This window comes from Arachis ipaensis, chromosome B08 (assembly GCF_000816755.2).
Source record: "Arachis ipaensis cultivar K30076 chromosome B08, Araip1.1, whole genome shotgun sequence".
Lineage (NCBI taxonomy): Eukaryota > Viridiplantae > Streptophyta > Magnoliopsida > Fabales > Fabaceae > Arachis > Arachis ipaensis.
The window spans coordinates 88,212,871-88,231,426 of record NC_029792.2 but is presented as its reverse complement, the minus strand read 5'-3'; the positions used below and the strand labels follow the sequence as shown (position 1 = coordinate 88,231,426).

The following is an 18,556-nucleotide window of genomic DNA, read 5'->3' as shown; positions in this document are numbered from 1 at the left end:
TACGGAGTTTACCACCTAAGTCATCCTTCAAGTTCTAAACTTATCAAAGTTAATGGACAACACCTAAAGCTATACCATGGCGAGAAGATGAAGAAAAACAAGGAGCTTGAGATCTTCCTCTTGGAAGATCCCCACATAGCAGAAGATTGAGCTAGTGGAGCGTCCAACTGACGGACATTAAAGCAAAGTGCTAGGTGGGAGACAACCCACCATGGTATGATCGTTCTTTTCTTTATTTTTAGTTTTCCATATTCAATAACTCTTCTCTTTATCAGTACTTTCGTGCATCTGCATCTGCATATTTAAAAAAAAAAAGGGGAAGGTGCCACGCGACGCGACCGCATTAGCGACGCGTCCGCGTGGCAAGGAGAGGAGAGAAAAATTAAAAACGAACAGAGAGTCATGCTGGAGCGTGGCTGGAGGAGTGCCAATGGCATAAATCAGCCCACGCGACCGCGTCGCCGACGCGTCCGCGTCGTATGGGCATAATGACCTCCCACGCGACCGCGTGCCTTGATTTTCGACGTAAAACGGGTGCATAGCTGAAAGTTGTGCTAGAGTGGTGCTGGACTGGCGCTGGACGCGCAATTCCCCTCACGCGACCGCGTGACCGACGCGGCCGCGTCGTTCCCCATAAACTGCCCACTCACGCGATCGCATGCCCCACGCGATCGCTTCACCTAAAATTTGGCATTTAATGATTTTGAACAGAGAGTTGTGCGAGTGCGAGGCAACCCTCGTGCCACTGGCACAAACTGGGTCACGCGGCCACGTGACCGATGCGACCGCGTCCCTCACCTTAAGCGCAAGTCGCGTGACCGCATGCCCCATGCGATCGCGTCGCTTGCGCCGCACAGCTCAACCTAATTTTGCCAATTATCATATCTTTTTCTTCTCCAAATCCTACTTTTTCTTTTCCCTCCTTATCTCTTTCTCCTCCCTTCTTCCTTCTATCTCACCTTTCACTCTCTCTCCCTCACCTCCATTAACAAGGTTTTATTTTCTTCTTCATCCTTCTCTTTTCTATCATTCTTCTTATTTTATATGTTATTTTCTTTTCTTTTCTTTTTTATTCATTATTCATATTTTCTTCCTTCTTCTTTCCTTTTTACATGGTGTTAGAATTTTATTTGAGTCATTATTTTTCATTATATGCTTGTGGATTGTTGCAAATTGTTTGACAATTATATATTATTTTCTTTAAAGGGTTGTTTGCATGTTCACTTTAATACTTTCTATACCTTCTTCACCATGCATGCTATGTGTTTGTGAAAAAGCCCATATGGCATTATGCATTTCTCTATGTTATTCTACTATTCAATGCTTGCTTTTCACAAATCCCCTTTACTATTATATTAATTAAATTTAATTGTCAATACAAACGTGATAGTTTGTTACAAAGTAATGCTTGGTCTATGCTACTCATGCCCTTTGCCGGCATGCCAATAGACACCTTGCATTCACTTGTCATCATATGCACTAACTATTTTCCATTAATGATCTTTCACATGTACTTATGAGCGTGTGTTGACATCATTTACCTTTTAATGTGCATTTACAGCCATCCTTTTTTGTTCTCTTCATTGCTATATATCTCTTTGAATTCAATCTACTCTCTCTTCCCTTTTCAGGATGGCCACCAAAAAAGGAAAAGAGAAAGCTACTCCCAAACCACCAGCAAGAAGAGGAACTAAAAGAGCACTAGTGGCAGAGCCTTCTTCAACTGCAGTCAAGCCCTCAACAAAAAGAGTTAAGAGGATTATCAAGGTTGATGAAAAGGAGAAAGCCTTTCCAGCAAAGGACACTGTGTGATTTCCAAATCGCTACTGTGAGCAGATGTTCCCTATTCTGGCTGAAAGGAGTTACAACAACGAACACCTTCTTATCCTCCCACCCAATATTGCTACTTTTGTTGAACCGCAAATTGAACGAATACAATGGGGTTTCCTACAGAGACAACAGAAGCAGGTCAATCTTTCTTGGGTTGTCGAGTTCTACTCTAACTTCTACTTGCCTACCCTGCAGTCTGTCTTTGTCCGTCAGAAGCAAGTCCCCATTACAGAAGAGGCTATTCAACAAGCTTTGAGTCTTCCCCCTATTCCAGAAAGATTGGACGCCTTTCAAGAAGCTGCACTCAAGCGCCAGATGTACCAATTTGACTGGGAAGCTGTTCTCAGAGTTATCGCACTACCTGGCAGCCGTTGGATCTACAGATACCATCGTACCCGCCCTAAGGGAATATCAGTTTCAGCACTTACCTTGGAGGCTCGCGTATGGGCACAGATCATGTCCCATTACGTCTTTCCGAGCACTCACGAGTCCTCCTTCACTGCAGACATGGCCATTCTACTATGGTGCATCCTTACAGACCAGCCTCTGAATCTACCAAGACATATCCGGAATGCCATGGGACACGTACAAATTGCGGGCAACTTACCTTTTTCCGCCTTGGTCTCAGATCTTATCTCAGCAGCCGGAGTCTCCTACAGAGCTAGAGACACCAAAGCCATGCTTCCACGGAATGATCAGTATGTCCCCAATGGGAAGTACCTTAGACTTTCAGCAGCCACTACAAGCCTTCCCACTGCTCCGGTTGAAGATATTCCTTCTTCAACACCACAAGCACCTACAACAGATGAACTGCTCCAGCAGATAATCAAACAATTGGATCGGCAAGAACAGAAAGCGAAGTTAAGAGAGTGCCGTAACGAGCGCCGATTCAAACACCTCAAGGAGATACTCAAGGGACACTTCAAGGACTCAGACACCCCGGACTCCACTTCTTTTACCAGCACAGGGAGCCATGATGGTCCCGACTGTGGAGATACTACTACTAGCCCACTCCTGTTCCTGACAGATGGCACCAAAGACGGCGCAAAGCCTTAAGTGTGGGGAGGTCGGTCAGTACCTGACTTCCGGAGGTAATTTCTCTTTCCTAGCACTAATAAATTAGGATATTTAAGTTAGTTTTTCTTTCTTTTATAGAATAGTATAAATTGCATAGTAATAGGTTAGTTGCATGCATGCTCTACTTGATTGAAAAGACAATAAGTTTCTTCTAAGACTCTATCTTTGGAATAAAATTTCACTAATTTTTCACATTTTTATGATAATTTTGCTTGAAGTTGTATTTGGAGCATGATGTTTGAGCTAAAGAACACACAACCTGTGAAGATTTGAGCCTTTATGCATGGTTATATTATTTAACCATAATTATTTTATTCTTGTGTGTTTACTTCTCTATGATTATAATCTATATTTTATTTCATCTTATATGTCCAATATTTATTATATTTGTATGCTTCCATATGATTGAGGCCATTATTTGTTTAAACTCACTTATCCAAATTAAGCCTACCCTTTTTCAACTATCTTTGTTAACCACTTTGAGCCTTTAATTCCCATTTGTTCTATATTTCACCACATTACTGGCCTTAAGCAGAAAACAATTGTATATCCCAAATTGAATCTTTCGTTAGCTTGAGATAGAATTATGTGTGCTAATTAAATATGAGAAATTGTGGGAACAAAAGTTATTAAGGGAATGTGTCATGATAATTTAATGGGAATTTGGATACCTACTCATGTGAAACTATAAGAATTAAAAATCTATGTGCATTGATAAGCTATGTTTATTTTTGCTTCTATTTAAAATAAATTAATAAATAAATGAATAAGGGGACAAAATTACCCCAATGCTGAATTGAGAATTCAAAGATCAATGCACATATGATAAAAATTAAAATAAAAAGTTGATACATGAGTATGGAATGTAAAAGGGGAATTCTGGGTAGCTAGGTATGAATTCTAAGGTTATGCAAGTTATATAGGTTAGGTTGAAGCTTGTGTTAATTAAAGATTCAATTTATAAGCTCACTTGACCATATATGTATCCCTACCTTTACTTTTGATCAAGTGGACAAGAATCATATAGTTGCATTCATATATATAGGATTGCATTGCATTGCATGAGTTTCTGCATGTTCATACTTGTTTACTTTATCTCCTTCAATTAAGCATGAGGACATGCTAATGTTTAAGTGTGGGGAGGTTGATAAACCACTATTTTATGGTTTGTATTGTATTTAATTGTGTGGTTTTATCATGATCCTGACCCACTTATTCATTAAAATAGCATGCATTTATATTTCCTTCCTGAAATTATTACATGAGTGAAAACTGCTTCCTAAAGACTTTTAATTATACATTTTACTTCTCCTTTATTCCATTCGATGCCATGATCTGTGTGTTAAGTGTTTCAGGCTTTATAGGGCAAGAATGAGTTGGAGATTGGGAAGAAAGCTAGCAAAAATAGAAGGAACACAAGAAATTGAGGAGATGACCAGCGAGAAGTGACGCGGTCGCATGGACGACGCGACCGCGCGGAGAAGATCAAATCGCAGTGACGCGGCTGCATGGATGACGCGACCACGCGAAATAAAAAAGCACGAGCGACGCGGAGGCATGGATGACGCGCCCGCGTGGTGAAGCGAAACGCGAATGACGTGTCCGCATGAGCGACACGATCGCGTGGCATGCGCGATCTGCATAAATTGCAGAATCGCTGGGGGCGATTTTGGACCCTATTTTGACCCAATTTTCGGTCTAGAACAGCACACTAGAGCCAAAGAATATGCAGAAACCAGGGACAACATTCATTCTACACATTTTTAGTTTTTAGGTCTAGTTTTTACTCCTCCTCTAGGTTTTCTCTCTACACATTCATAGTTCTTAGGATTTTAGTTTCTCTTACTTTTTTTGGCATTGGAACACTGAGAAGAGTTATTACCTCATCAAGACTTCGTCATTCTAGTTCGTTTTTTTTACTTGTTTTACTCTTCCATGTTCTTTGCTTTGTTTAATTTTACCATTGGAATATTCTTAGGATTATTTAATACAAGGATTACTTTTATTTTTAATTGATTATTTTGATTTTTATTTACAATGTCTTCCTTTAATTCCTTTTTATATGCTATGAATTTTACATTCACAATAAGCGAGTAGTTCCCTAACTTGATGGGGAATTGATTGAAAGGAACCCTTGAGTTGGAAGGCTTGAAAGAAAAATTGTAATTGGGTTTATGGTTGGATTGCCTCCTAATCACTAATACCAATCCCTTTTAATTAAGTGGATTGCAACTTGTGAACGGACGTAGCATTCCAACGTGTTTGACTTTCCTTCACCTAGTGAAGGATAACTAAACAGGATAACCATTAATTGTCAATTAATCCTGAGAGCATTCCAACAATAATAGGGATTCCAACTAATCAATTCCCAGTCAAGGCTTTTATTTACATTATTCAAATTCATCAATTTAATTTCCTGTTTGCCCAATTCAAACCTTTGTGGAAACCTCTGATTAATAAAATAGCACACTTTTCTGCGACTCGTTGGGAGACGACCTAGGATTCATACTCCCAGTATTTTAATTTCAACTTTCTGTGACACCTTTCTAAATTGATAGGCGGATTTCTGGCGAATTAAGAACTATACTTGCAACGTATATATTTTAACAATTTTAATTCGCCAATTTCTGCCTGCATCATGTAGCCTATTTGTTAAGTTTTGGGTGCACTTTAAAAGTGATGCCTAATGTATCTAGAGCAAAAAACTTGACAGTTGATAAATTTTATTCCTCAGTTTCACGAAAGCAAAACTCATACACTTAGTGAAATTTTTGTCCCTCCAAAACTCACACTTAGCCTTCATCTCAACCCCCTTTCAGAAACCCTGTCACCATCGAAGAAACCCTTCAAACCTCACCATCGTGAAGAAACCCTCTCGCTACAGAAACCCTCTCACTCACCACTCACCGTTGCTCCTCTTCACCCTGCTCCTTGTCGCTGCGCCGCCCTCACCATCGTCATCTCTGTGCTTTTTATCGTCCTTCCCCTTTCAATTCGATCGAGTAACCCTCATCTCTGCGCTATATACTGAGCTTAATGAATATTTTTTCTTTGATTCGTCACCAATTCACGCTACCTGCACAAACTCGCGCAGCTTCTCCTTCGATTCGTCGCCGCTGCTCATCTCTTCTTCAAGGGTTTTCACCTTCGATTCGTTGTCGCTCATCTCTTCTTCACCGTTGCCATTCATCACCGCGCTCACCAAGTAAGCATTTTGTGTCTCGTTCTTTTCTTCTCGCTCATTCTCTTACTCGCTCTCTCCCACTCGCCCTCGCTGTGCAGTGTCAAAGAAACTGTGTGCTCTCTAGCGACCTCTTCTCTGCTCTACTGTGAAGCATCAAGGTTTCCAATGAGGCAAAGCATCGATCCCTTACAACCAAGGTAAGCGCCCGATGATGATGATGGTTCTGTGAAATTTGGGAGGTTTTGGGTTTTCATTTTAGGGTTTTAATTGGGGGTTTTAGCTTCTGTATTCTGTGTTATTTATCTGTGGATTGCCAGATCAAACTAAAATCACCAATTTAAATTTCACCATGTGTCAACTGAATTATTATTCTTTTTTTTGTTAGTGTTCTTGTTGATTTTTTCTTGTTTAAATTTCACTTTAAAGAGAGCAGAGTATTCTCAAGAGAGGATTATTCTTATGCTTTTAAATTGCTTTGTTGATTGAATCAATAACTTGAAGTACCTGTGAATTTTAAAATGTATTTTGGAACCCAAGCTTGATTTGAGACATATGCAGTGATTATTGCAGTCAATTGAGTGTTCCAATTTCTGCTGAAATGGGAGAATATATATTGTAGAATTTAGATGGACACTTTCATATGGTAATATTATGACACTTATGCAGCTAATTTTTTAACTGTCAGTACTTTGCTTCAATTTCTGTCGTGCTGTCTGACTCAACTAGCGCAAGCTTAATGGATCTTGTGTTTGTCGGTCTTCTTCCTTCTCTGTTTTCCTTTTTTTGTCCTTTTTCATTTTCTCGTTGAGAAAGAACATAATTTTCCAAAGAATAAAGGATCTTTATCTGGTAGCATTAACATTCTTTCCCCTGCTGGCTGCTGCATTGGATTACTATTCTTTTTGCTTTTTCTGCGTTGAGTTGAAGGGTGAACTTGAATTGCTTGGATCTTTGTGTGTCATTTTTTTTTCAGTATTATTATTGAAGCACAGCATCTTGAGAAAAATCTGAGTTGGTTTTGTTTTGAAAATTAGAGTTATATGATTGAGATGTGCACAAAGTTTATACTGTAGGAGAAGGACAAAGAACTTGCGATATGAGATTTTCTCACATTGTCGATGATTTTATTTAATTTCTTCTTATTTTATTAGTTTAGGGATATGTGGATATAAGCTTCAGGCTTCCATCAAGCTGGGCTTGTGTATCGGTTTTTAATAAACTAGAAATTATAAATTGTAAAGGATATTCATACACGTGATTGAGTTTGATTTGAGTATTGTTTTACTATGTTCCTTGATACTTTATAGAAAAAATAGAAAGGACAGTAGCTACAATCGTAATATTTGTTCTAACCTTAAAAATTATTTGTCTCAGAACTTCTGGTGTGGCTATTGCTAGCACATGGCTTCTAAAATATGTAGGTAACCAGCAATGAGACCAGTCTGATGGCTCGATGTCGTAGAGCATCTGCCCATGCTCATGATTATCACATTAATTCTATTTCAATTAAAAGTTGCATCAGAGTTTTAGTTTATTTGCTTATAATCTTATATTTTAAATTGTTATCAATTTATTTCCATGTGACTATTTTATTAGTGTAAAACTTCATGTCACTTTAACAAGCTAATTAATTGACATTTTAACCTTTTTTTAATTTTTATTTATTACCCAAAAATCTAAACTTTTTCAGCATTAGGAGCCTTGGAAAAGCCAATTCAACTGGCCTAGTGATGAAACTGATTTTAGATACGGCAATTATTAAGGATACTACTAATGGTGTCAGGATTAAGACTTAGCAGGTACACCTCCTAATTGATACTTTACTTTTTTATCTTTTTTTTAATGGTAAAATTTTTTGGAAGGTATTAATTCATTACATATAGTTAAAAATTGAAAGTTTTAGTTTTTAATTAATATTGTTTACTATTGAAGACTTAAACTAACAACTTAGTTTGATTAGCAAAACCCTTAGATTTATAGGGTGTGAGTTCAAATCCTAGGGTGGAGATTCTTCTTAAACTTGTAACATAAGTAAACATATCTCATGGTCTTAAAATAGGTATATAGACCAACAAGTACTAAAATATTCATTGATTTTTGGTGTCGAGTTTGCTGTATCTGATTAGTAAAGTAGTTACCATGGAAAATTTCACTTTAGCATCATGTGTGAATGTTCATGTTCTTCACAAACCACACCTGACTTATGAGGATTTGCAGGGAAAGAAGGGGATTTGGCTTAAGTTTCCCATTGAGAAAAGGTAAATTATTAGTACTTATCATAATAACATAATATGATAAGTACTAATTAATATCACCACGTCTTTCCCGGATGCTGACAAATTATTAGGTACTTATCATAATATGTTATTCTACTTCTATGCTTTTAGGGTTCATCAAATTTCTCGGAGAAATTATTATGTTATTCTACTTTTACAGTGGCACAGATTTGTTGAGGAGAAATTATTTGATTGGAAATTTGTCAATGATGAAATAGGACATGATTGTGTTGTGCTAGGTGTTTTTATTTTTCCCTTGTGTCATCATTGAATTTTAACGCAGCATTTTTGTCTCATTTTCTGTTATTCTGGAATGTCACATTTTGATTAATTATATGATTTTTTCATTGGTATTTCAGATACAAGAAGCTGCTGTGCACAGTCGACCTTACGAAGGATTTATTTTTCAGCTCCTCATATCACATTATGTGTAGTCTTCAAAGAAACATGTGTGATAATGAGACAGGCCATGTCCTTTATGAGACCATGTTTGTTTGGAATGAATTCTTGACACGAGGAATTAGGAATTACCTCCAGAATGCTCTTTGGACAGTTGATTCTAGCGGCTGCAGGTGTAGCTAAAGATCACAAGTGCACCGCTTTTCCTCCTGTTAAACCGGCATTGGTTGCCTCCGGTACTCATTGGGTTGAACCAGACACCATGGCAGCAAAAGATGGTAATCTCATTACTGTCGCCACTTATGAAGGGCACCCTGAATTTATTCAGCACTTTATGAAGGCACTAGGAGGCAACATAAGTGGCTCCAACAAAAAAAATCCTCTTTCTTTGTGGGGTACATTCAAATGATTTTCAGGCACACAACTCATAGGGACTTAGTCCTTAGAGCACTAAGGTCTTTGTTTATTCTCTTTTCTTTTGTTTATTTTAACTTTAGATTTAATTTGTAATCCTCTTTATATTCATTGATACATGGAAAGTAGTAGTTTAGACATGTTTCATTTTTTTTTACTCTATTGTTGAATGATTGTTCAATTGGATAGTTGGATCCATTGTTTTATGTACTAATATATTGTAACATTACAGTGCTTATGAATCTTTAGAATGTATTTGTTGTGTTTTGCTAGAATATATTTTAGTTTAGTATATATCAAACACTGTTCTTTCTCTTATTATTATTCTCTATACACATACTTGTCATTGTGTAGTCGTCATTATTATATTACTTTGTTCTTTCTCATTTTTTTGTCTCCTTCCACCTTCTCTTCATTCCACCGTAATTAATTATCACCAAGTATTTATATGTTACATCTCTTATATGTTAATCAAATAATCAGTGCCATATGCTAAACAAATGATATTACAGAAGTTAAAATAAATTATATTTTTGTAATATAATTCATTTATTTTAGTTTAATTTAAAAATAAATATTCATGTACTCAAATTTTAAATATAATATTTTGTATAATTAATAATTTAAAAATTTAAAAAATAATATTATCATATATAAAGTAATTTAAAAAAGAAAAAAAAGAATTTAACAAAATATTAGACTTTTCTAATTCATCATTAATAGGTACAAACATATTTAAAAAAAATAAAAAAAATACATATGAGATGAAAAAAATTAGTTCTTCCTTAGTAAGAGAAAAAGATAGAATACTATCTTTGTATGTGAAACATTGGTGATGGTGACAAATCAAAAAGGTAAAAGAACGATAAAAATATTAATTGGGTAAGTAAATTAAAGAGAAAAAAAATATAGGTGAAAGTTATACGTGAATATAGTAATTGCAGTAAAACTAAATAAAATTTGTAATGATGGATGTGATGAAATCGATGGTATTAAAGGTAAAAAAATAATAGTAGCAAGAGAAATATAACAAAGTGTATTAAGAGGTCAAAAAAGAAGTAGTAGAATGGATGAAATTATAAAAAAATAATAAAAAAAGATATATTTTTTATTATTAAAGAAAAATTCTAATAGAATAATTATAATGAGGGTAAATTGCTGGATAGTCCATTAGAGTACATTACTTAAAACAACACTATACAAACAAAGACTAACATAAAATTAAACAAAACATAATTTAAATGAATACTTTAGAATATAATAAAATCCATAAAAAAATTATTTATCACTACTAGTTAAACACTTGTTGACTTCTAATTATTCTTTTTTTATTTCATATATGGCCAGAAAAAATAAAAAAATTAAAAAAGAGAAATTGTGGGAGTAAAGAATTAAATAGAAGTTATGCGTGAGTTTTGTAACTGTTAGTGAAATATGCTAGAGAAATAAGTAAGTGTAAAATATTATTGAATTATGTTAGTAGGGTTAAAATAGAAAATAAAAAATTGGACACCAAATCCCATGTTTTGGCATTATATATTGTTATATATATGGCCAGAAAAAAATAAAAAAATTAAAAAAGAGAAATTGTGGGAGTAAAGAATTAAATAGAAGTTATGCGTGAGTTTTGTAACTGTTAGTGAAATATGTTAGAGAAATAAGTAAGTGTAAAATATTTTTGAATTATGTTAGTAGGGTTAAAATAGAAAATAAAAAATTGGACACCAAATCCCATGTTTTGGCATTATATATTGTTATATTGTTATAGATTATAAATTTAAATGAATACTTTAGAATATAATAAAATCTATAAAAAAAATTATTTATCATTACTGGTTAAACACTTGTTGACTTCTAATTATTCTTTTTTTTCATTTCATACATGACCAGAAAAAAATAAAAAAAATAAAAAAAGAGAAATTGTGAGAGTAAAGAATTTAATAGAAGTTATGCGTGAGTTTTGTAACTGTTAGTGTAGTGAAATATGTTAGAGAAAAAAGTAACTGTAAAATATTTTTGAACTATGTTAGTAGGGTTAAAATAGGAAATAGAAAATTGGACACCAAACCCCATGTTTTGGCATTATATATTGTTATAGATATTGTAAGATGAAAATGAAATATATTAAAAAAATATTATTATTATTATTATTTTGATCATTAATTTTTTTTAAAAATATTTCTAAGGATGAATGATGTCTGAAAAAATTAAATACCAAATTTTTAATGTTAACTTTATAGCTTCATATATGATTGATGTGTTGTTTGATTAAAAAAGACACTGTAATGTATGTATAATTTTGTCATATATATTTTGGATACTAAACTATGTATAGTAATATTAATTTGATTAATTTTGTGTATGTTATTTTGATTTCTGTTACCTGTGGCAGTTCTAGTGTCATGTGCTTCCATTCTTGTATTTTTGAAAGGTAAAATATAATTATTAAGAACTAATTTAATTCATAACAAAAAAATTTAAATTTAGTTATCATGTTACCTGTAACAAATTGTTGACGTAGCTGTTGATTTCATGAAGTTTTCATCTTTATTTGTGAGAAAGATAACAATACCATGCAGAGAAAAAAAACTTTTGCGTGACCAAGATTGAAAGAGAAAGAGTAATTTAATTCTGAAACAGTGAGTTAGTTTTTAAAGTGAGTACGTAGTAGTAACAGTTTTTTTGTTTTCAGTTTTAAAATAGGTCGTGGGTTGATGGTGGAGCAGTTTGATACTCTGTCGTGGAGGTAAGTTCTTTCCTTGATACTCATTAATCAAGTTTTTTTTTTTTTAATCCAATGTTTATAAAAAGAAACAGGGGTAAAATAGTAAGAAAAAATTGGATACCAAATTTTCTTATTCCAATTATACATTGGTATAGTCCATTATATATTGCATTGGTATAAACTTAATTAATGAGTACACTTTTAGATATAATTTTTTTAATGTACAAAAAATTATTAGAGTATTATATATATATATATAGAAAATTAAAAAAAAAACAATGAGGGACCTAAGGCTACACTTATATAGAGTAGCTATAGTATACCAAAAAAAAGGGACCTAAGGCTACACTTATAAAAAGTAGCCATGGTATACAATGTGGCTACGCTTTACAAGTGATGCAGTAGCATTGAAAAGTGTAGCCTATTCTGGCAAAAATGGAAGCTGAAAAGCATAGTGATAAACCCCGATTTTGTGGTTTATCTTGTGCTTATTTTGAAAGATTTTATCAATATTTCTCACACTTATTCGCAAGAAATGCATGATTTTGTGTTCACTTCCCAATATTGCTCTATGATGTAAAACATGCTTATTTTGCCTTAAAATTGCCATATTTTAATCATCTTCTATTGCCATTCGATGCCGTGATGTATTTGTTGAGTAATTTCAGGAATTATAGGGTAGGAATGACTTAGAAGAGAGGGAGAAAGCATGTACAAAAGGGAGGAACATGAAGAATTAAGATCTTGGGAAAGCAGCATCGGCGCGCTCGCGCACTCCACGCGCACGCGTGGATGGGATGGGCTGGAAGCGGCGCGCAAGGATGGACGCATCCGCGCGAATCAAAAGATTCTTATCGACGCGCACGCGCGCACGCGTGGAAGGCTGCACGTGACCTCATTAAAGGAAATCGTGCCTGGCGATTTCTGAGGCTCATTAGGCCCAATTTCAAGCTGTTTCTGCATGGAAAAAGACCCTAGGATGCAAGGGGAAAGGGAGAGATCACTCATTTTACACTAGGACATAATTTTTATCTAGTTTTTTGTTCTTTGGTTATTCTAGAGGGAGAAACCCTTGTTCCTCTCTAGATCTAGTTTTAATTTGATCTTCCCTTGTTGATTTGTGACTTGGATCTTGTTAATTACTAGTTTTAATTGTTCAATTTGAATTTCTTGTTACAATTTTGCTTATATCTTGTGATAATTTATGCATTCTTGTCAATTATCATTTTATACCCATTTCATGAATGTTATGAATCTTGACTTGTTGATGTTACATTGATGATTTCTATGTTTAGTCTAGTAGTTTGGATGATTGTATGTTGATAATTGTTAGTGGGTATTTGTAGAATTCAATTTAATTGCTATTTTGAACATGCCTTTTGTTAGTGCTTACCAAGTGTTTGATGAATTGTTTACTTTGATTATGGAGTAGTCTTTTTCACTCTTGGCCTAGGTCAAGGGAATTGGATAAACTTGAGTCATTGGGTCTAATGGACTTGATGGTTTGGGAGCCCTAGGTGGTCAATTTGATACTCATTGATGCCAACCCACTACTAATCTAATTAGTAGCTAGGTTGGGACTTATGGGTTGATGTGATCCGGGCCATTTGACATATTTCAAGTCTAGGGGTAGATATCACGTACTTAAGACTTTGAGAGTAGACTTAATGAGCTTGGTTCCTTATAATTGTCAAGGTATAGTTGTTAGACAAGGATGGTGATCCCAATTCCCGAGCCTAGCCAAGAGTTCCCTTTATTATTCATACTTGAAATTAACTTTCTCAACCAATTGCTTTAGTTGTAGTTTTTTGTTTGGGTTACAATAGAATTAAGTGGAATGTTGTTTATTCATTGAAAGTGCTTATGTTTTGCTTAGTTGATTGAATTAATTGTTGCATTTTAAGATTACTTGTTTGTTAAGATTCCCATTTATTTTCATGCTTATAACTCACAACCCCGGATTTCTAACCAATGTCGAAGCACATGATTGCCCATTCCTTGTGAGACGACTCGAGGTTTGAATACTTCGGTTATTTCTATTGGGGTTGAACTTGTGACAACCAAATCCCTCTTCTAAATTTGACCCCCGAGGATTGTTGTTGGTAGAGCTATACTTACAACGCGGTTTTCTTAAAGAGAATCTTTACCAATACATCCTTGGTGCCTGCCGTGTCACATAGCCTTTGGTCCTGGACAACATCACTTGAAAAGCGCACCCTATTCCCAAATGCTAAAAGCGTAGCCCTTGGTGCAGAAAAGCGTAGCCTTTGAGAATAGGCAACGTCCGAATAGGAATCACCCCAAAAAGCGTAGCCGTAGCCCAGAAAGCATAGCCGTAGCCTAAGGCATCTTTTTTTTTTACTTTTGGCTACATTTTTTAAGTGTACCTGAATGAGTGTTTTTCTTGTAGTGACTGGAATATGGTTTTGAGCTCGAACACACAAAACCAGTGAGATTTTGAGCCTATTTGATTGGTTGTATTTTATCAACCAATATTTTATTTTTGGTGTGTGTTATTCTCTCTAAAATTGTGATCTTTGTCTTGCTTAATTCTATATTTCCATGGTTTGATGTATGCATGCACTTATATGATTGAGGCCTTGTTTCACTTAGCTTACACACCCATATGGCCTTACCCTTTCATTATCCTTTGCAAACCAATGTTGAGCCTATTATACCCCTTTGTTCTTTACTTTAGCACATCATTAACTCTAAGCGGAAAACAATAATGTCCTTAATTTGAATCCTTGGTTAGCTTAGACTAGTGAGAGTGCTCATGAATTAAGTGTGGGAAAAGTGAGTTTGGAAACAGTTGGTTTAAGAATTATGTGTTGTATATCTTTATGAAAATGTGAAAGAAAAGTTTATTATATGTTCATGCATTCAATAATTTAATCATATGCATTGAAAAAAAAGAAAAAAAACAAAAGAAAAAAAAAATATATATATATATATAAAAGAGAGAGATAACAAAAAAAAGAGCAAATAATAAATAGGGGACAAAATGCCCCAAAGTAAATGGTGAAAGTAATGCATATGTACTGTACTTGAAATTAGAATACATGAATATGTGGAAAACATGGTTATTGTTGTATTATGATTACATGGATTGTCTAAAGTTAGGTGAAAAGTTTAAGTTAATTAAGAATTCATATTTTAGTCCACTTGACCAAATACAATCCTACCTTGACCCTAACCCCATTACAACCCTTAAAAGACCTCTTGATATGTGTATTTGTGCATTAAACTTTTGTTGATTGGTAGAAGAAGAGCAAGCCTTAGAAAGCAAGGTTAGTAGAGAATTGAGAGATCGAACCTTAAACACTTGAGTGATTAGAGTGTATACACTTCCGGTGAGGGTTCGATGCTCGATTCTTTGTTCCCGACTTTCATAAGCTATTTTCTTCTGCAAGTCTATTTGTACTTCATTTTTATGATTTGAATTAGTGAAATCCAGTTCATAATTGTTCTTAAAAGATTTATTTACTTTTAACCAAGTAGGTAAAAACATTATGCATGTAGTTGCATTCATACAGATAGGTTGCATTTCATACATTCTACCATTCCTCTTCACTCCTTTATGGCTTCTCTTGAGCTTAGCATGAGGACATGCTAATATTTAAGTGTGGGGAGGTTGATAAACCACTATTTTACGGTTTATCTTGTGCTCATTTGAGTGGATTTTATCAATCTTTCATACACTTGTTCATACTAATTGCATGGTTTTACATTTTCCTTCCTGATTTTGTGCTATGATTGAAAACATGTTTATTTGGCCTTAAATTTGCTAAAATTAATTTCCTCTTATCACCATTCGATGCCTTGATATGTGTGTTAAGTGATTTTAGGATTTATAGGGCAGGAATGGCTTAGAGGATGGAAAAGAAGCATGCAAAAGTGGAAGGAATACAAGAAGTTGAAGAAACTGCAAAGTTGTCAGCCTGACCTCTTCGCACTCAAACGGTCATAACTTGAGCTACATAGGTCCAAATTACGCGGTTCCAGTTACGTTGGAAAGCTAACATCCGGGGCTTCAAAATGATATATAATTTGCTATAGTTTCTCTAAGGATAGATGACGCAGATGCGTGTATCACGCGCACATGTCACATCTGCGAAAATCAGCGTGACAGAATTCACAATCAGCGATTTCTGGGCTGTTTCCGGCCTAGTTCTCGGCCCAGAAAATACAGATTAGAGGCTATAAAGTGGGGGAATGCATTTATTCAATGATAGAGATAACATTCATTCACATAATTTTAGGTTTAGATATAGTTTTTAGAGAGAGAGGCTTTCTCCTCTCTCTTAGGATTAGGATTTAGGATTTCTATTATGATTAGGCTACTTCTCTTTAATCACAGGTTCAATGTTCCTTTAATTTATTTTTACTTTTATTTAATCTATTACTTTAATTGATATTTATCTTTTCAATTTGGTTTATGAACTCCATGTTAGGATTGGTTTTCTTAATTAATACATATTGAGGTATTTCAGATTTATAATTATTTTATTCAGTTATTGATGCTTTTAATTTAATTTAGATTTTTCTCCTTTTTCCTTTAGTTAAGTAATTGGTAACACTTGAGTTATCAGACTCAACAGTTGATTGAAAATTGGGAATTGCTGATTGATTTGGATCGCTCTAAAGCTAGTCTTTCCACAGGAGTTGACTAGGACTTGAGGATCAAATTGATTGGTCCACTTGACTTTCCTTTATTTAGTAAGGGTTAACTAAGTGGGAGCAATAACAATTCTCATCACACCTGATAAGGATAACTGGGATAGGATTTCCAGTTCTTTTACCTTGCCAAGAGATTTTCTAATTATTAATTTATTTTTCTTGCCATTTAAATTACTTGTTCCTTATTTCAAAAACCCAAAACAAAAATATACAATTTCCATAACCAATAATAAATCATACTTCCCTGCAATTCTTTGAGAAGACGACCCGAGGTTTAAATACTTCGGTTATAAATTTTATTGGGTTTTGTTACTTGTCACAACCAAACTTTTGTACAAAAGAATTCTCTGTTAGTTTAGAAACTATACTTACAACGTGATTATTTTAATAAAAATTCTTTACTGGCAGGAATCAGTTCGTCAGCCTCCGGCCCAAAATACACCACAACACATCAAGAGATATAACTCAATCAATCATGGCCCCCAGCCTAAAAATTCATCCAGCAATCAAACCATCATAAAGTCAATCTCTTACAAGCCACCACACTCCACCATAACCCAAACTAACAAGTCACAATCACAAGTAATCAGACATAGAGAACAATATGACAAGTAATACAATTAGCAGTTAACGAAATATCAATTAGACAAACCAAGTAATTATGAAGACCCCAGTAATTTCAAACAAATGCAGTATGATGCATGCTTGTCCTACTAGCCGTGAGCTCACATGCTGGTTAAACTGCCAAAACTCGACACATCCGGTAGCTAACCAGCACATTGTCTCTCTTTTTCATATCCCAGGAGGAAAAATATTCCAGCTTATCACAAGCCGGTCTTGGAGGGAGAGTGCCCTGTCACCTTCTCATTGGGGGTATCATTTTATCTCAGAGAGTGTCCTATCACCTGTCTCAGATGAAAAGTGCTCTATCACCTTACAATCAGAGAGAGATTATGATGAAACGATAGAGAATTCTCAACCTAACTCGTTCACACCATAATAAGAAATTGAATTGAATGGAATCCATAACCTTCTATCCAATCTCCTAATGTAACAAGAGAGGAAATTCTCAATCCCGCATATCCACAATAACACAGGAGAGAGAATTCTAAACCTCAACTTGCCTATTTATAACTGGGACAAAGCCACCATTCTCATCGTGGGTGGGACAAACCACCATCCCTATAACATCAATCATAATCTCATTTCAATCATAATCACAATCAAATATAACTAAGACCACAATCAGAACCACAATTCTTTATAATCATATTCCAACCAAATATAATTATAATCATAACCAAAATCGAATTCAAATTCATAATTCTTTATGTTAACATTTATTACAAGGATAATTATCCTCAAGCCATAGTGGGATAAAACCACCGTCCTCACTACAGTTGAGAATTGAATTGAAAGAAATCCTCAACCTTCTATCCAATTTTTCGATGCAACAAGAGAGAGAATCCTCAATCTCAAACTTGTCCACCACAATAAGAGAGAAAATTCTTTATCTTCAACTTATCTATTGTAGCAAGAGAAGAAACCCTTCATCCTCAACTTGGCTATTCGTGAGCGGGACAAGCCACCATCCTCACCATGGGTAGGACAAAACCACCATCCCCATAACATCAAATCTAAACATTATCATCATCATATCATCATTAACATAATCATAATCTTCATTAATATTATCATCAATAACCAATCTCAAAATTCGTCTCATTTAATCTCAAATATCATTCTTTAAGTAATTACTTTAAAGGATAACTAAACCCAACTTTTAAGCTTCTCAAGTTCCATTCAAATTATAGCTAAAGTTCTTTAGCTCTCATATCAGAATTCTTAGAAAGTTACAACTTAATAAATAAAACTCATTGTTGTTTAACCAAAATCCCAAAACCAATTTCAACTCCATTTTTTAAGTTTAATACTTCCCCAAAAAGGCTCGAAAATGGTTCCATTTCACCC

At 34.7% G+C, this 18,556-nt stretch overlaps 1 long non-coding RNA gene across 1 annotated transcript; it reads left to right on the top strand.

Annotated features, from left to right (window-relative positions):
* On the top strand, window positions 5,871–6,250 carry LOC110265602. The gene is made up of 2 exons (XR_002351766.1): window positions 5,871–6,112; window positions 6,190–6,250. It is a non-coding gene; the product is annotated as an uncharacterized LOC110265602 (long non-coding RNA).